This window comes from Mustela nigripes, chromosome 17 (assembly GCF_022355385.1).
Source record: "Mustela nigripes isolate SB6536 chromosome 17, MUSNIG.SB6536, whole genome shotgun sequence".
Lineage (NCBI taxonomy): Eukaryota > Metazoa > Chordata > Mammalia > Carnivora > Mustelidae > Mustela > Mustela nigripes.
The window spans coordinates 1,786,242-1,806,190 of NC_081573.1; the positions used below are offsets into that span (position 1 = coordinate 1,786,242).

At 43.1% G+C, this 19,949-nt stretch overlaps 1 pseudogene; it reads left to right on the top strand.

Moving 5' to 3' along the window:
* Nucleotides 1-6,690: 6,690 nt before the first annotated feature.
* The window catches only part of LOC132005834 (zinc finger protein 850-like), a 43,325-nt pseudogene continuing 30,066 nt past the window's right edge, over nucleotides 6,691-19,949 (top strand).

A 19,949-nucleotide genomic window follows, 5' to 3' on the forward strand; every position in this document is an offset into this window, starting at 1 on the left:
ATGGGTGTCCTCATGGGAGCTCACAGTTTCTGAGCTGCTCCTGACATAAAGGACTGGGAAGTTGGGCCTTTTCTGCATCTCCAAGTCTGCCCGCGAGCGAGCGGTGTGAGGAGAAGGAGCTCTTGCTGGATTTCAGGGCATTTTCTCCTGATGCAGCTGTGATTTCCCCCACAGATCCCTCATGAGGACAAAATCTAGAGGTGGAGGCGAAGGCAAAAATAGCCGGTTCTCAGGTGAGCCTGGTGTCACTGTGGAGACGTGTCCTCTGTTTCTCCGCAGACCGTCGTGTTTAGAAGCTTCAGATGTGGATGCCTCAAATATGGGTGCTTCTCGATTCTGCGTTCACCTATTTATAAGATGTGGTCAGAAGTGATACTCATGGTTAGGTTTTTTGAATGCTTCTCTATGTCCCGGAGCCTACTGTCCTGTGTCCCCAACCTGGCTTTGATAGTGCATCAGCCATTGTCACTTTGACTTAAAGCCCCGCGAGGAGTGTCAGTATTCTGTTGGTGGCAGATTTAAAGGGGAAGGTTTTCAGTCCGAGATTCCTGTGGCAGATGAGGTCTGGTCCTGGGATATCAGGGAGGGAAATAATTTCTCATTCGGGTTCCTCTGTATTCTCGATCAGCTGTATGCAGCTGGGGAGTAAGAAAATGCAGACATAAACTCGATGAGTAGGAGTCCAGAAAAACTTGGAAACTTTTCACTCTAAGAAAGGGGGTGTGAGTGTCTTCATCTTTAGAACGTGAAAGAGATATTCTTTTTTTTTAAATTTTTTTTAAAGATTTTGTTTATTTATTTGACATATAGAGATCACAAGTAGGTAAAGAGACTCGCAGAGAGAGAGGAGGAAGCAGGCTCCCCGCTGTGCAGAGAGCCCGATGTGGGGCTCAATCTCAGGACCCTGGGATCATGACCCCAGCTGAAGACAGAGGCTTTAACCCACTGAGCCACCCAGGTGCCCCTGAAAGAGATATTCTACTTAAAGTCCACTAGAGGAGGGTGCCTGAGGGCTCAGTCAACTAAGATTGGACTGTTGATTGCCGCTCAGGTTGGGATCCCAGGGTCCTGAACTGGTATCCCCATTTCTGTCTCTGTGCCCAGAGGGGTGTGCGCTTAAAGATTTCTGCTTCTCCTGCCTTTCCTCATCTCTTCTAAAATATAAATCAATCTTGGGGATCGAGGGTGGTTAAGTTGGTTAAGAGTCTGCTTTCTGACTTCAGCTCAGGTCATGATCTTGGGGGCCTGAGATCCAGCCCCACATTAGGCTCCCAGGTGGGCAGGGATCCTGCTCCCCCCCCTCTGATTTTCTGCCCGTTTGTGGTCTCTCTCTCACTCTCTGAAATAAATACAATATTTTTTTCAAAATTTTACTTATTGTGGCACTTGGGTGGCTCAGTGGATTAAGCCTCTGCCTCCACCTTCGGTCATAATCTCAGGGTCCTGGGATACAGCCCCACATCAGGCTCACAGATGGGCAGGGATCCTGCTTCTTCCTCTCCTTCTCCGGTTCTGCCTGTTTGTGCTATCTCACTTGCTTTCTTTGAAATAAATACAGTCTTTGTAAAAAAAACTTTATTTGTAAGAAAAAGAGAGCACAAGTAGGGTGTGTTATGGGCAGAGGCACAAGGCTCCCCGCTGAGCAAAGACACTCTCCCACTGCCCCAGTGTAGGAGGTATTCCCAGGACCTTGTGTCTTGGCCTGAGCAGAAGGCTGATGCCCACTGACTGAGCCACCGAGGTGCCCCTATTAATATAATCTTTTTTTTAATAAATACTTTATTTATTTATTTGACAGACGGAGATTGCAAGTAGGCAGAGAAGCAAGCAGAGAGAGTGGAGGAAGAAGGCTCCCTGCTGAGCAGAGAGCCCCTCGCAGGGCTGGATTTCAGGACTCTGGGATCATGACCTGAGCAGAAGGTAGAGGCTTTAACCCACTGAGCCATCCAGGTGCCCCTATAAATATAATCTTTAAAGAAGATGAAAATAAAAATAAATCTTAAAAATTCAAAGAAAAGAAAGGAGTAAACTAGTTATTTCTAGCACAAGGATGCTGTGTTGTCTCAGTGTAGTGTCTCTCTCAGTCACTTGGGGCCCCAGACTAGTGTCCACGATTAGCTGGAAGTCCATCTAGAAGCAGCACTGCCGGAATTCCCCTGTCGTGGAAGTTTCCTGAAGACCTAAAAGATCAGCAGACAGTGGGGCACAGAAGAGCTTGTCTGCAAGGGGCAGTGTGTGGGGGTTGCTTTTCAGGAGAAGGAAGGTGAGGAGTTCCGGGGAACCTGTGGGACTTGCTCCTTTCTGCTCATTGTACCTGGTTGTCAGAAGCCCATTGGTTCCTTAGGGTCTTGCTAGTTTTGAGGTGGGTCCCCTGCTGGGCCTGTCTGGACTCAGCCAAGGGGACACTGGGGCCCTTCCTCCACTCCTTTGCTCAAGCCTCCTTGCCTAAAAGCAGCCTCTACAGATTGTATAGTGATTCAATTGTTTAGGTATATATCTACTGTATTTCCAAAATCAGATTTATATTCTGAAATCCTGTTTTCAGTCCATTGGAAAAACCAGTGATGATGTGTCCTTTGATGTGCATTAGACGCTGATAACATTTGTTTCCATTGAGCTGATGTGAACTTCTTTTATTGGCTTGGTGCTGTCTGCCAGATCCTCCCCTAAAATATTCCTATTTTCCCTCCTGTCATTTGTAAGGAACATGGGATACTGAGGAATATTCAGGAATTGTTGCATTTCAGGGTAAACTATTTCTTCTGTATTTCTCTTGTTATAGATTCATTCTTTTTTCTTCCTTCCTTTCTTCTTTTAAATGTTTTCTCAGCTGAGAGAGAATGCTTGAGAGTGATGAAAGGGAAAGAGGGAGAAGCAGATTCCCACTGAGTGGGGAGTTCAACTCAGGGCTCTATCCCAGGAGTTTGAGATCATGACCTGAGCTGAAGGCAGACCCTTAACCAGCTGAACTATCTGGGTGCCCCTTGCTTGTAGTTTCTGAAGAGAACAAAATCAGAAGAGGTGTGGATAAAATTAATTGTCCTTCAACTTCCAGTCTGTTGATAAATACCAGAGAAAGGCAGAGTAGGACAGAGTAGCAGAAGTTTCATCAGATAAACTAACCTTTTATCTTTTGTTTAAACTGCTTTGATATCAGGGTACTGCTAACCTCACAGAATGGTTTTGAGTTTATTTCTCTATTTCAGAATTAGAAGATTTTCTTTATTGCTACAATTTTGATAAGGACTGTCATGAATGGTTTTTGTAAATGTTAGTTTCTTTTTCTTGTCCTGAGCCATGGCTCACCATCTAACACCAGGGGTTCTACCTACTGATCGCTAATTGAACAAAGTCACTACAAATATAATGAGAAGCCACAGCTACACAATTCTCAAGGACTATTGATCAAATTTTACACTGTATGTTTCTCCTGTTGTTTTGTGAGCATAGAGAACACAAGGAGAGTTTTAGGGTTTTGATCTGCACAGAATGCGATGTGTCATATTAAGCTAAAGATAGATTTTGAAGTCCCAGAACTAAGTAGGAAGAAGCATGTGTACATACATACATGTGTGTACCTATATCTTCAGAAGGAAAAGGAACCTTGGTTCAAGCCAGGTCATTTCCAAGTTTGAAAACTGATGATTTCCTAGTAAGTAAAGAGATTCTAGATTCATAATAAAAATAGTTTTCTCTGTATTGTATTGAAGTTCTGCTTTCTACATCTGGTGTATCTTAGTTTGAGACTCTTTTCATGTGAATCGTCTCTTACATAACTGGGTTTTACTCCTACAGGATATTCTGTTTTCCTTATTCCTGTATTCACCTGTTGCTTATCTACCTTGATAGAGATTTTAACACGAGTTTCCATGGAATGACATAGTATTCAAAATTTAATTTAAATGTGAGAGTAGGGGCGCCTGGGTGGCTCAGTGGGTTAAAGCCTCTGCCTTCAGCTCAGGTGATGATCCCAGGGTCCTGGGATCGAGCCCCTCATTGTACTCTCTCCTCTGCAGGGAGCCTGCTTCCTTCTCTTGCTCTCTCTGCCTGCCTCTCTGCCTACTTGTGGTCTCATCTGTCAAATAAATAAATAAAATCTTAAAAAAAATAAATGTGAGTGTAATTCTCCAGGGGGCATTATAAATTCCTTTAGTTAAATTGAGACATCACTTCTTCCTTTGCGATTGGAGCAGTAAGAATTCCTTAGTTGTTATTCTTTTCCCTTCTAGGAAGTGATGTCATCCATGTTGGTCACTTCAGTGTCAGCACTTATTAGGGAAAATCTTGGAAACTTCATAATTTTTTTTTAACATTTATTTGAAGGAAACAAAGATGGTACAGGGCTTGGTGCTGACTAGTTGTTCTAACTTTAACAGTACACAGTGTTCTGTAAGGAGTGATGGAGCAGCATTGGTATCCCAGGAATATAACCCAACATAGGTCTCCTCCTGGATAGATGGGTGACCTTGCAAGCATGATGACCTGTGGTTGGCAGGGCACGCCCTCACTTCTACTCAGCCCTGGGGTGAATCTATCCTGTGCTCTGATCCTTGTGCAAGGCACTGAATCATTGAGAAGTCAGTCACCAGTTACCAGCAGTGACAATTTCTGCTTCAAACAGCCTTCCCAACATTTGGAGCTGTCCCTATGTTGTTTCAGAGCTCACGTTGTCCCTACACCCCTCTTGACCTGACTAAAAAGAGGATTTGAATGAGTTGTAGAGACTGGTACCATTCAAATTGGGTAGCATGGTACGCTCATACTGAACATGGGATCAGTTGAAGGATAATACATTTTTCAGTAGCTGTTCTTCTGTGGTCAGCAATACCATGAAAGCCTGTTTTGTACATGCAGAAAGGAAGGTGGATATTTGGATATGTACATATCCAGTGAGTTGGTAGATGCTCAGATCTTCTGAAATAGCCCAGACAACCTCAAGTATAATCTAATTTTTACATGCCGTCTTTCTGGGATTGTCTGCCCCAGCCATGTGCTTATACTTGAATTATCCTGGCCCCAGGATAACTGCCCAGCACCAGAGACCAATCCATGTTTCTTTTTTTTTTAATATTTTATTTATTTATTTGACAGACAGAGATCACAAGTAGACAGAGAGGCAGACAGAGAGAGAGGAGGAAGCAGGCTCCCCGCTGAGCAGAGAGCCCGATGCGGGACTCAATCCTAGGACCCTGGGATCATGACCTGAGCTGAAGGCAGAGGCTTTAACCCACTGAGCCACCCAGGCGCCCCGCAATCCATGTATATTGCAGCAAAGGAGACAGTGCAAATCTCATGGGACATAGTGGATTTGATTTGAACTGTTTCTGTTCCCATTCAGGGAAAGCCTTCCTCCCCAAGGCAGCACTCTCTCTACACCATTGACCAGAACTGTCACAGGGGCCAGTCTATGCTGAAACACATTAACTGTAGCAGAGGTGGATGTGGAAGATGTTTTTGAATGTCTCTTCTTTGAATTCTTTCACAGTGTGTGGCACAAAGGCAATGACACTTTGCCCTGAAACTAACTAGCTGTTTCAAGGAAGCCCTTAAATTGAGAGTGTCCTTAAAGTTAGTGCATGCCGATTTTCTGCTTCCTGCATTGGTGTGCTGCCGAAGAGCTGCTTAAGTCTGCAATTGTTTATGATCTTCCAATAAAAATAGTCAAATACAGATTTATCATTAGAGTACTATATTCAGTACTGTATAATCCATAACATATGTTAATGTTTTTCATGCATTTCTTAACTTTAAAAAGTATAGTCATAAGTTCCAGATTAGTTTAAAATAAAGAAAGCATACCTTCATTTATATTACAGAAAGCTCAGGTGAGAGAAATGGGAGGGGCAGAAGGTGAGGGAGAGAGAATCTCAAAGTAACTCCCTAGTGAGCTTGAGGCCTAACACAGGGCTCCATCTCAGGACCCTGAGATTGAGATCATGATCTGATCTGAAATGAAAAGTTGGAAGTTTAACCCACTAAGCACCCAGGAGCCCCAGTTTGTTTGTTTGTTTGTTTGTTTAAATCATTTACTTTAGATCACACTAGTGAGTAGAGTGAAGACACAGAGAGAGAGAATCCTGAAGCAGACTTGCTGATGACGTGATCGAACCCAGGACCCTGACATCATGAACTGAGCTGTAATGAATAGTGGCTACTTAACCAACTGAGCCACCCCAGAACCCTTGTTCCCATTCACCTAAATTTGGATTGCTTTCATTCAGGAACGTGAACTAAGGTGTATCTGGGGTGATCTCAGCTCAGTGCTTGGTCAGTGCTGATGGCTTAGTTTTCTCCCCAGAAGCCTGTGAGAGAAGCTCTGAGGTTGTCTAGGGTCTCTGTTCAGGCTTCTAATAGCGCAGGAATGGAGGCTAGCATCAGCCATGGGAAATGACTAAGAACATGCATAGCTACCCAGACAGAGAACAGAGAATGTTCTAGTTCAAAGCATTGGCTGGACACCCAAGTCAGTCACAGATGCTGACAGGTCTCCTTAGCCAGGTAGGGTCATCTACACAGGAGAATAGGCAATCAGTGGACATTGTGTGGGAGTCCCACCCACACTGACAACTTTTGGGTAAAAGATTTCTACCATGACATTGGATGAATGCTACTTTGTTAGGTTCACAGAGTATCCAGGAATGTGTCTTTGGTGCTACAGTGTGCATCTTCCAGACCTTTGCAATTGGCCCTATGGCCAATGGTTGGCAGATCTTAAAGTCAAACCTTCCAGGTACATTGACTTTGGGATCTACCGTGCATGTGACTGTACAGCAGTGCCAGGTGAGCAGCAAGAGATCATAATGGAAAATGTATCTGTACTGTAGTGGATATCTGAGACAAATCATACATGTGCCTTATACAGTATTGTCACTCTTCCTTGAAGTCATGTGGTGACCTCATGATCTGTGTGAGCGTTTCCTTGATTGATGTTTTAGTTATAATGGTCATTACACTCATATTTGCATATAAGAAGGCTTGGTAGTATAGTGATAGCATCTTGATTTTGGGTCAAGGACAGATGAGTTTATTGTACAGGAAAACAGATGGTCTGTTTTCATGGCCAAGGATCGGGCATATATGCTAGATGTTCCCTGATGATACTGGGGTTTCCTATGCTCAGAGTCTCCAACACAAACCCATCCCATGTGCAGTGCGTCCCTGTATGAGTTGGGGGTGGGCGGCTGGCCAGTGGAATTAGTGTGATAAAGAGGTTTATGATGTTTGCTGTATCATGAGCTATAAGACACTTAGACTTTGACCTGGGCACCTCTTGTCTTCTGCCAGTATTGAAACACTGTTATAGACCAACAGGTTATAGTATAGGATGTGTGTCATCTTGGAATTTTTACATTTATTGAGACTATTGGTGGACTTCATTCAAAACAAAATAGACATTCATAGGTCTGTTTCTTGCTTGTTCATTTAAGTTGTTGTTTTGATTGTACACATAAGTGAATGCATACAGTATTTGTATGTCACTTAGTTCACATCGCATAACACCTTCTGGGTCAAACTACATACCACAAATGACAAGATACAAAGAGAAAAGCCAAAAGAGACAGAAATACAATGTATAGCCTGAATGTTATCAGTGTGGAATGGAGAAGGATGAAGGGCAACCTGAGGAAGTGGGAATGGGAAGTACAGGCTTCCATGGGGCGAAAAGAATACAGGGAAGTCCTCCAGTGGTTTTCCCATAGCATTTTATGGTGCCAGATATTAGCTACTATTGGTGAGTATAGTAGCACCTATAGAGTTTTTGAGTCCACATGTTGTACACCTAATGTAATGGGACATTGTAGAGTATATATTAATAGAAATAAAATCAAAGTGGATACCAAGAAGCATATACATATGTAGATTAGTATCTTATGAAGTTGCAGGTAAAGAAAACTAACCCTACTCTTCGAAAGAAGCTAATCTTAAGTACTCATAGTAGGACAAAGTCATAGGAAAGTAAACCGATCTGTATCACAGTGGAGGTAAACTTCCATAATGTAGAAGGGAAGGGACAGGGAAAGAGAAGCATGTGCCCAGCAGAGCAAAGAAGGGAATTGGAAGACCAAGAAGATCCTGTGGTTCTCACAGGCAGCCCAAGAGGAGCAGCCCAGGCTGTCCATTGAAGAACAGTCATTTCTGTGAGAGCTCCTTAATTCCATTTCCTTTAACTTGGTCTATCTTATTTCAACACTGAGGGCTGTTAGGAAGGTTTTTCTTTGGAAGTGGATTCTTTGGGGAAGACCACAAAGTGCAGCCATATTGTATAACTGGCAAAGTCAGTTTTCATTTTAGGCAAAGTCTGTTTTCAGAACTAAGCCTATGTTCTAAGAGGTGATCCTGTAGCCTGAATCCATGTAGGGTTGGCTTGAATGAAGAGTGAAGGGAAGAGAAGGACTCCATACTCACCTGGATGCTCTGCCCCCTTTTTAGAAACCTTTGAAACTATCGTGATTCAGTCTGAATCTTTGGTTCATGGTTAGGAAATCAATCTTAATATCTTGTCCAATTTTAGGAATTCCCTGCTTTGTTTTGTTTTTGTTTGTTTGTTTCTTTCATAAATTTCCTTATTTGGGGGCACTGGGTAGCTCAGTGGGTTAAAGACTCTGCCTTTAGCTCAGGTCACCATCCTGAGATCGAGCCCGGCATCGGGCTCTGTGCTCATTGGGGAGCCTGCTTCTCCCTTTCTCTCTGCCTGTCTCTCTGCCTACTTGTGATCTCTGTCAAGTAAATAAATTAAATCTTAAAAAAAAAATTTCCCTAATTATTATTATGTAATGGTTTATGGAGTTAAAGCATTGCCAGTTTTGTTTTATTGATTGAAAGGGGCATTACTTTCTGTGTTCCATTAAAGTTAACCTTTTACTTTATTTACTTAAGACTTTTCTTTATTTCATTCCTCTACTAAATTTCATCCTAGTCTCTTGCTTTTTTAGTTCCTTGGTGGAAATTAAGTTATTTATTCCAAGATTTTTCTTAGTTCCGTATTGTATAATATGAACAACTTGGGAAATGGGAAGTATAGTAGGGAAATACTGGCAGAAATAAACAATACAAACAATGACTGAAAGCAGTAAAAAAATTAAAATGATGACTTTAAGGCATTTCTGTAATCATGTCAGGTGTGAACAAGGAGTTTTACTGTCTCTTTTTCAGTTTAGATTCCTTTACTCTATTTTTCGTTGCATAATTGTTCTAACTAGAATGTTTAGTACTCTACTCAAAGGCAGTGGTGGGGTCACTTCATTACCTGCTGATGATAGAGGAGAAGGTTGCAGACGGTTCCTACTGAATAGGTTTCATCTTTTCATACATCTGTGGCATTCATTAGGTTGGGGTTTCCTTCTCTCTCTACTTTGAGTGCTTTTAACATGACACGTTGTCCAGTATGCCCATATTTGTATTCTGTCTCCCTTAACATGATCATGTCATTTTTGCCCTTCGTTCTGTTAATGTGGAGTCTCGAATTTATGGTTTTATGTATGTCGGAGAGCCCTTAATTCCAGGTCCATTTCCCACTGGATCATCTTGTAAAAAGGGAAAATGTGTGTTTGATTCAGTTTACTCTCTTTTATTGGGCACTTTGAGTAAATTTGCTCACAGGTAGAGTTTTTCAAACTTCGTTATTCGTAGTGTCTTTGGCTGGCTTGCATGGGCTGAGAATGCTGGTGCCACAGAGAGAGTGTTCTGCTAGTTTCTCTGATATTCATGCCTTGGAAATATTTGAGGATATTTGCAGTCCTTTCTCCTTCAGTGTCTGTTTGAATATCCAGTGAATTCATCTGGGACACAATTTTTGTTTCTTGGATTATTTTCATCTATTCCTCTTTCATTTGGTTTCCCAGTTGTAGATCCATTGAAATGTTTTCTATTTTCCTGAGTGATCCAGTCTAAATTTGTTATACCTTTTCTGAATATTCGTACTTGTCTTTTAGTATGAATTTGTGGGCACTGATTATCCACTGTTGCCTCTTATAATTACTTTTATTCCTACAGTCAGTTATAGTGTGTCTGCTTTCACTTCTTCACTTATCATTGTAGTCAGTCTTTTTTTCTGTTATTCTTCATTGAGTTAATCAGCTGCCAGTGTTGATCTTTTCTGCCAAACAACTCTTCCTGTGCTTGATATATTCCTATTTTTACTCCATTTGATTCAGTTCAGTTATCTGTTTTCATATCCTCCGTTCTTCTGCTAATTTTGAGTTCATATTATCCTTTTTCTAATTATTAGAAATACATGAAAGTGATTTCTGCTACACCATGACCATATCACAGAATTATCTATTAGGATATATGGTCAATACGTTGTGTGCCATGTTATGTATCTATGGAAAAATGAGGTCCTGATGACTCCTTGTCAGCCATCTTTGAAACAGACATTGTCTGTTTGAAACAGATATTGTCTGTTTCACTTGAAGTTTCTGCATTAGTAGTCTTCAGTATATTCTTCTGATTGTAGTAAATGCAATGGTTTTACTTTTATTTGGTATCTTTCAGCTGTATCTTCACATGACACCCAGAGTTTCCTGTTAAAGCAGAGCATAGAAGGTTTTATCCAGAATGGATCAATGCCCAGATACATAGTACTGTTGAGATTTTATACTTACACAGAGACTGGACAGTGATGGGGAGAGTGAAGGGCGTCAAAGAAATCCTGGGTGATACACCCAAACCAAGGCAATTGCCCTTAATGAGAATGTCACTGCCCCAACTGGTAAAGTATATAAACCGCTGTGGAAAACCTCCTTTTTTAAGTCAACTGTTTCTGCAGAGTAGTGTGTTTCTGTCAGCAAAAGGTCCAGTCAGATATTCAAACATAGCTATTCGTGGACAGACCATTTGGCATATCTGGAAGGTAACCTAGTCTATGCTGAAGATAATGATTTGAGCCATTTGAAAAATAGGACTGGCCTGACCTTAAATCAGAGATTTAGAAATGAAGAATGAAGTGCTCAGTGGGATCCATATGAGAGGCACTTCACTGAGGAGTCAACCCTCCAGAATGACCATAGGCTTTTCACTGGAGACAGAATTATTCAATGCACTGCATCTAAGAAAACATTGAACCAGGGCTCCAGTGTTCATTGAAGTGTCAAGGCTTGGTTTACAGGGAACCATTATGAATGTGATAAATGTGGGGAAGGCTTTCATCCAAGCTGTAACCTCAGTGTCCATAATGGTCACCACTTGGGAGACAGTCCTCATAAATATAATAAATGTGGGAAAGCTCATAACCAGTCCTCTAGTGTTGATGATCATCAGAGAATTCACGAGGGAAAAAATGCATTCAGTTCTAATAAACTGGGGACCATGTTTAGTCAGTCATCAAGCCTAAACATCAATGAGATAATCCCTTGGGGAAAGGAAACTTACATTTTTAAGGAATGTGGTAAATGCTTTGACTGCCACTCAACACAATCACAACATCAGCAAATTCATACTGGAGAAAAATATACAAATGTGAAGAGGGTGGTCAAACCTTTAATGACTGTTTATCAAAAAATGAACATTCGCAGATCTATTCTGGAGAGAAACCCTATAAATGTCAAGAATGTGGCAAGACTTTTAACAATCACTCAGGTCTTAATAGACATCACAGAATTCATAATAGAGAGAAACCTTACCAATGTCATGAATGTGGCAAGAGCTTTAACAAGCACCCAGCCCTTATTCAACATCGCATAATTCATAGTGGAGAGAAACCTTACCAATGTCAAGAATGTGGAAAAGCCTTTTGTGACAGGTCAACCCTTACTCAACATCACAGAACTCATACTGGAGAGAAACCTTACTGATGTCAAGAATGTGGCAAGGCCTTTACCTGGAAGTCAAGTTGTTCTCGGCACCACAAAATTCATAGTGGAGAGAAACCTTACCAATGTGAAGAATGTGGCAAGGCCTTTTGTGACAGGTCAGCCCTTACTCAACATCACAGAACTCATACTGGAGAGAAACCTTACCAATGTCAGGAATGTGGCAAAGCCTTTAACCACAGCTCAGTCTTTGCTAAACATTACAGAATTCATACTGGAGAGAAACCTTACCAATGTCAAGAATGTAGCAAGGCCTTTATACACAGCTCAAACCGTACTCAACATCACAGAATTCATACTGGAAAGAAACCTTACCAACGTCAAGAATGTTGTTAGGCGGGGCACCTCGGTGGCTCAGTTGGTTAAGCCTCTGCCTTCGGCTCTGGTCATGATCTCAGGGTTCTGGGATCGAGCCCCACATCAGGCTCTCTGCTCAGCAGGGAGCCTGCTTCCTCCTCTCTCTCTGCCTGCCTCTCCTCCTACTTGTGATCTCTCTCTCTCTCTCTGTCTGTCAAATAAATAAATAAAATCCTTAAAAAAAAATGTGAGGTCTTTACAGGCACTCGGTCCTCACTAAACATCATAATATCCATACGGGATAGATGGTTTACCAGTGTACAGGATGTTTCAGTGGGGCACCTGGGTAGCTCAGGTGGTTTTGCAGCTTAGGTCATGATCACAGGGTCTCAAGATTGAGCTCTGCTTCGAGCTCCCTGCTAACTCTTCCCTACAATGCCATACAATTGAACATACACATGCCTCTCCCCCTGCCTGACCCTCCTCTCTACTTGTGCTCTCTCTCTATCTCTCTGTCAAATACATAAATAAAATCTTTAAGAAGGAAAGAAAAAAAGAGTGTGAGAAAAATTGGTTAAAGAGTGTTCACTGATTCATGCCTATGAGAGAATTCATATTAGACAGTAACCTCAAAAATACAACCAGTGTGGCATGCCTTTGTCCAGCACGCATGCCTTCTAAACTGATAATTCATATTGGAAAGACAACAGATGAAAAATGTGGCCAAATGACTCGCAGGCACACAATGCTTCCTGCACATCACGGAATTATACTCCAGAGAAAGTTATGGATGTAATGAATGTGAGAGAGTGCCTAAGGACTGCTCCCTCCTTACTCCGTATGAGAGATTTTAAATAGGAGAGTAAGTGTACAAATGCTAAGAATGTGTCTGACCTCTCAGTGGGACTCCCAACTTTCTTCACATCATTGTTTTCATACAGGAGTGAAAGTGTGAAATGTAAAGAATGTGGCCAAGCCTGTAACTGGAATTCTGTGCTTACTCAGTATCTCAAAATGCATAGTAGATTCAAACCCTTGGAACATCGTGAATGTGGAAAGATTTTCATTTTAGTATACATTGGAGCACACACCAGAGAGTGCAGTAAGGAAAGTCAATTGAAAGATAGCAATGTTTAGAAAACTATTGAATTGAACATCAGATGCCATGAATGTTACAGAAATCAAGCCAATGGAATACATTATTCACCCTACTCAGACATTACTCTGCATGAAAATAGTGATTATAAGGAGAAATCAAACTTGAACACTTAGAAAATGTATATGGTAGTCTGTTGAACAGATTTAGGGGATGGACTTTTTCATATATATAAGGATTTCAGTCTTTTTAAATGTTTACATTAACCTTATTTGAGATTTGTGACTAACAGTATTAATGTGTTTCCTCTGAAATCACTCCAGAAAATTCCTCTGTTCCTCGTGGGTGTGTAAGAACACAGGGCTGATTGTTACTATGTCAAAGATATTAGATGTCCTGCTCCATTAAGTGGGACTCATTTGTACCTAATTTTCCATGGAAGAGGACTGTATGATTTACAACATATGAAGTACAGCTCAGTGGAGATGGTGCTTACGGTTATAACACTGATGTAAGATTCCATGGGATAGGTGTTTGGAGCACACACTTCTGCATGTATTGAAACTAAGGAACTTCTTCAATAGTAGATGTAGGAGGTTTTCCTTATTGTTCTTTAAGGAAAAAGAGGTAGCCATGCAGTGAACTCTGAATGTATCTTCCTAAGTGCAGTTGTTAGAGAGTATGACTTGATGTGGTTAAATGAGAAAATGCTGACAGGTATTGTTGGACTGCAGGAGGGTAGCTAACTCTTCCCTACAATGCCATACAATTGAACATTCACATTTCTGAGCAATGTACCTCAATCCTGAAATTTTTGGAAATAGGTACTCCCACATCCTTATGGCAACACTTGAACACTTTTGCACATGTGTGTTCTGTATTTCAAATGGAGACAATAGAGTGGATTTGATACGCATTACTCAGTGTATGTATGATATTAATGTATTTTCATTAATAAAACTGGTGTTTTTTCTTTAAAATATTTTATTTGTTTTGTTGACAGAAAGTGATCACAAGTAGGCAGAGAGCTAGGCAGAGTGAGAGAGGAGGCATCAGGCTCCCGGTGGAACAGAGAGCTCAATGGGGGGCTGGATCTCAAGACCCTGGGATCATCAGCCAAAGGCAGAAGCTTTAGCCCACTAAGCCACTGAGGTCCCCCAATAAAACACTGTTTTTTAACATACGGATATGGGTATGTCATGAATGATGTGTTATTCTACGTGTAGTGTTCATTTATTTCATTGCGGGTTGTTGGAGCTGATGGAATCCATCACCTGTTTGGTACTGGAGTAAAACAATATACCTAGGACACCATTTTCCCAGTGCTCTGAAGGTTTAAGGGGTATGTGATTATATTTCCCCAGTCTATGATATGATTTTCTCCTCTTTGTGAATAGGATGATATTACTGTATGTGTATTACCAAGCTTTGTGACATAGAGGTATTGTTGGAGTTTTAGCTCATGTACTCCATGATACTGCTATTTGACATTGGTTTTGTCTAGCCAGTAGTGTTGTCGGGGCCTTGTACTGACAGGAGCTCTTCCATTAGTGCATTCCCCAGTCAGCACGCTGTAGGGTGACAAGTTAATGGAACGTCTTATACGATATCTGTACTTTGTCCTAGTGAGCCGCCATCACTCCTTTTTTCCAATGCCTTCCTTCCCATGTCCCATAGAGAAGACTCCCCCTCCACCAGAGCTTCCCTAAATCTGTTTTAGTCAGAATGGCATATTCTGGACATAGACTTGGGACTCTATAGTATTGTCCCATGGCCCCAAATGAAAGTGTTTGCCCCACGTCCTGCATTGAGGGTGGTTTTCATGTGTCCGTGAGGTACACATGCACATATGGCCATTCTATGTGTGTCATAGATACCCCATAAGAAAGAGAAATATTTCCCAACTAGAGTGATGTAGTAGCCTAGGGAAGAGACAAAAAAATATTTAAGATGAGGACTTAGCATGTAGGGTAGGACAACTGTGCTGAGCTTCCCAAGTGACTTCCTAGATGTAGAAAAATAACTTGTACTTGTTTTATGACCTACTTATCTCCAGATCTCCAGTTGTATTCACCCTCATTTTTTTTTTCTTTGCTACATAGGAACCACAGCCATTCTCTTTTTTGCCTGTGTTGTGGAGAGAGTGTCTTCAGAAGATGCTTAATTGAGATTAGACAGATGGAAAGCCGATGGGTATTAAAACATAAAGCACGGGGTTGTGTGAATTGAATCTAATTTTAATATGAGGAAGTTACCATTCTTCAAGAGAAAGACAAGACCTATTAAAACTAAATGTGAGGAACTCTTTCCCGTGTGGGGAGGGACCTGGAGGTGGCTCCCTTTAGTTACTGCAAAGGCACAGGCAGTTCTTGCTGATGTCATCTGATGAACACATGTCATGGGGAGAAGATTCTGATGGCTAATGTGGGTTTTTAAGGAGTAGGGTAGGTCTGCTTTTTCCTGATGATATGATTGACCTGCTGTGTCTTCCTGAGGAATAATGTTGTTGGGTATCAGTGATGACTGTACTATCCCTGCCTAGATCCCTGACAAGGTATGGAGGAGGGTGTTTGATGATGCAGTCATGTTGGCAGCTTTAAGATGTCAAGTGGTAGGGACGCCTGGGTGGCTCAGTTGGTTAAGAAGCTCAGGTCATGATCCCAGCGTTCTGGGATCGTGTCCCACATCGGGCTCCTTGCTCAGCGGGGAGCCTGCATCTCCCTCTGCCTCTGCCTGCCTCTCTGTCTGACTGTGCTCGCTTGCCCTCTCTCCCTCTATCCCTAACAAATAAATAAAAAATTCTTTAAAAAAAAATAAGTCACATGGTAGAATAGATGTTTGAGATGAAGAAGCCTTCTGGACAGTGGAATAGGCTGGATCAGCTGGGCATGTGCTGTGGTAGCCCTCTCATTTCCCAGGTAGGTAACCCCAGTCAAGGTCAGATCCAGTGTGGTTGGGAGTTCCTTCAGGGAAACTGCTTCACCGCTGTGCCAGATCTTGCTCCCTTTCTTCAGTGCCATCATGAATGTAGTAGTAGAATCCGAATGTAGTTCGGATGTCTGGGTGGCTCAGTAATTAAGTGTCTGCTTTAGGCTCAGGTCATGAGCCCTGCATTGGGCTCCCTGCCCAGTGGTGAGTTGATTTCTCTCTCTCCTCTGCCCATCACCACCCAGCACCACAAGTGTCTCTCTCTCTCTCATTCTCTCAAGTGAAATATATTTCTTAGATGGGGTGCCTGGGTGGCTCAGTGGGTTAAAGCCTCTGCCTTTGGCTCAGGTCATGGTCCCAGGGTCCTGGGATCAAGCACGCTTTGGGCTCTGCTCAGCAGGGAGCTTGCTTTCCCCTCTCTCTCTTCCTGCCTTTCTGCCTTCTTGTGATCTCTGTCTGTCAAATAAATAAATAAAATCATATATATATATATATATATATATATATATATATATATATATATATTTCTTAGAGATTTTGTCTATATATTTGACAAAGAGAGAGATCACTAGTAGGCTGAGTGAGAAGGGAAGGCAAGCTCACTGTTGAGCAGAGAGCCTGACATGGGGCTTGATCCCAGGACCCTGAGATCATGAACCAAAGGCAGAAGCCCAACCCTCTGAGCCTCCCAGGCACCACAGCTGTTGGTATCAGAAAGATTGCCTAGGGGTGCCTGGGTGGCTCCGTGGGTTACAGCCACTGCCTTCGGTCATTGAGAACAGTGCAGGATAAACAAATTTTCCTCTCCTCACATTCATTCTGTTGTGTGAACTGAACCTCCACATCTCAGCCCCAGAATAGAACATTCAGACAGAGCCGGGGATCAAGGGCAGAGGTAGCTTCATTGCTTTGCCAGCCCAGGAGGCTTCAGAAGGTCGGGGCCATGAAACTTGCAGCCCACTGGGAGAAAGGGGCCAAGGGTTTGTTGGGAGATGCTGGATCATGGCCGATTTCCAGAGGAATTGTGTCTGTGCTGCCTGTTCATCATGTTCTCAGGGTGGAATCAGGTTCCTGAAAGAAAGGGCTGAGAAGTGAGTTGAGGAGAAGTGAGTTGAGGAGGTTTGTGGAGTTGAGAAAGGTTACTTGTTGGAAATGGGAGTCTCACTGAAGCATTAATTACTTTTATTCTTTGTTCAACTTGATGCCTTCCAAGTGGTTTTCATTTCAGTCACCAAGACAGCTATTGTAAGAGGACTTCATACTTTACACTGAGAAACCACTCAGTGGTAACAACCAATTTTCCTGAGAATGCTGAGAATTAGAATTCTCATATATCCTCGATGGGAGGGTAAAAAGAGTATACAGTGTGGAAAACAGTGTGGCAGGTCAGAACGGTGTGGCAGAACAGAAACACTTGCCAACTGAAGGGGAATATATGTCTCCCTTCTTACTGAAGGGAAAATGTCTCTTGGCCTGAGCATTATTTTTGAATGCTTATTTTGAATCAAAGGTAGATAAAGGAAAAGTTCTGAAAGTCTTTATTTTGCAAGAGACATTTGCTTTTATATGGGAAAGTTCGGTCTGTCAGGGGTCTTCCTCTGTGTAGCAGAAAGAGGGAGAAGGAGGCAGTCTCCCGAAACTCTGATGGTGGGAAGGCAGGGCTCAAACTCTGCTCCCAGCCCCAGCCTTGGTTCCCCTGCTTGGCCTGGTCACCTCCCCAGTTCCTTCCCAGCAGGGTCACCTGTGGAGTTTCAGGATCTCCTCTGCGGGCCTCCCCCTCAGATTCTGTCAGTTGGTTTGGGTGAAAACCAACACTGTTGTGTTAATTAAGGGCTCCAGGAGATTCTCAGTGTGGCCAGACGGGAGCCCGAGGGCTTTCGGTGGGTTTCTGAGAGTGGATTTGCTGCTTTGGTCCAGGAGAAGTGACAGGGTCTCTGCTCCATGAGTCTGGGAAGGTCGGGTCCATGGAGCCCACAGTTCCGATGCTGATGCTGAAGTTGTCAGTGGTGGTGGGAAGGGACCCCTCCCTCCCCGCAAAGCAGGTGAGGAAAATTCAGGGATTGGTGTCCTTGTGGGAGATCAGTTTCTGAGCTGCTCCAGACACAAAGGACTGGGAAGTTAAACCTTTTCTGCATCTCTGAGTTCTGCCTGCATGTGGGCTAGTGGTGTGAGAAGGAACTCTGTTGCTGGATTTCAGGGCATTTCCTCCTAATGCAGGTATGATTTCCCACAGATTCCTCATGAGGATGAAATCTAGAGGTGGAGGTGAAGGCAGAAATGGCCGGTTCTCAGGTGAGCCTGGTGTCCCCGCGGAGCCGTGTCCTCTGTTTCTCCGCAGACCGTCGCGTTTAGAAGCTGCAGATGTGGATGCCTCAAATCTCGGTGCTTCTTGCTTCTGTGTTCACCTGTTTTTTTAAGACCTGGTCAGAATCACGATTAGGTCTTAGCATAGAGAATGCTTCTCTATGTCCCAGGTCCTTCTGTCCTGTGTCCCCAACCTGGCTTCCATAGGGCATCAGCCGTTGTCACTTTGACTTAAAGTCACTCAAGGGGGGCATCTGGATTGCTCAGTGTGTTAAAGCCTCTGCCGTCAGCTCAGGTCAGGATCCCGGGGTCCTGGGATCGAGCCCCATATCGGGCTCTCCCCTCATCTCTCTCTGCCTACCTCTCTGCCTACTTGTGATGTCTCTCCGTTGAATAAATGAATGAAATCTTTAAAAAAGAAAAATAGGATTTTCTTTATAAGAAGAACAGTGAGAGCATGAGTAGGGTGTGCTATGGTCAGGGTGTGCTATGGTCAGAGAGAGAAGGCTACCCGCTGAGCAAAGACACACCCCCACCCACCTCACCCCCACATCATACTCCTCCACCCCACCCCACCCCCCGCCATGTAGGAGGTGGTCCCAGGACCTTGTGTCTTGGCCTGAGCAGAAGGCTGATGCCACCCAGGTGCCCCTATAAATAGAATCTTTTTTTTTTTTTAAAGATTTTATTTATTTATTTGACAGAGAGAAATCACAAGTAGATGGAGAGGCAGGCAGAGAGAGAGAGAGAGGGAAGCAGGCTCCCCGCCAAGCAGAGAGCCCAATGCGGGACTCGATCCCAGGACCCTGAGATCATGACCTGAGCCGAAGACAGCGGCTTAACCCACTGAGCCAATCTTAAAAGAAGATGAAAATAAAAATAAATCTTAAAAATTCAAAGAAAAGAAAGGTGTAAACTAGCTATTACTAGCACAGGGATGCTGTGCTGTCTCAGTGTAGTGTCTCTGCCAGTCACTTGGGGTCCCAGACATGGGTCCATAATTGGCTGGAAGCCCATCCAGCAGCGCTGCTGGAATTCCCTGAGGCAGGACAAAGGCGGTGGAAGTTTCCTGAATATCTAAGAGATCAGCAGGCAGGAGGACACAGGAGAGCTTGTCTGCAATGTGCAGTGTGGGGGGGTTTCTTATTGGGGGAAGGAAGGTGAGGAGTTCTGGGGAACCTGGAACTTGCTCCTTTCTGCTCACTGTACCTCATTGTCTTGGGAATTTTGAGGTGGGTCCCCTGCTGGGCCTGTCTGGACTCAGCCAAGGGGACACTGGGGCTCTCCCTCCACTCCTTTGCTCAATCCTCCTTGCCTAAAAGCAGCCTCTACAGATCGTATAGTGATTGAATTGTTTATGTGTATCTACTGTATTTCCAAAATTAGAGTTACATTCTGAAATCCTGTTTTCAGTCCATTGGGGATGCCAGTGATGATGCGTCCTTTTGTTATGCCCTAGTTTTTGAACCCGAGAGACCGCCAAGGAGCCAAGCACGGATGCGATCACACGAGGG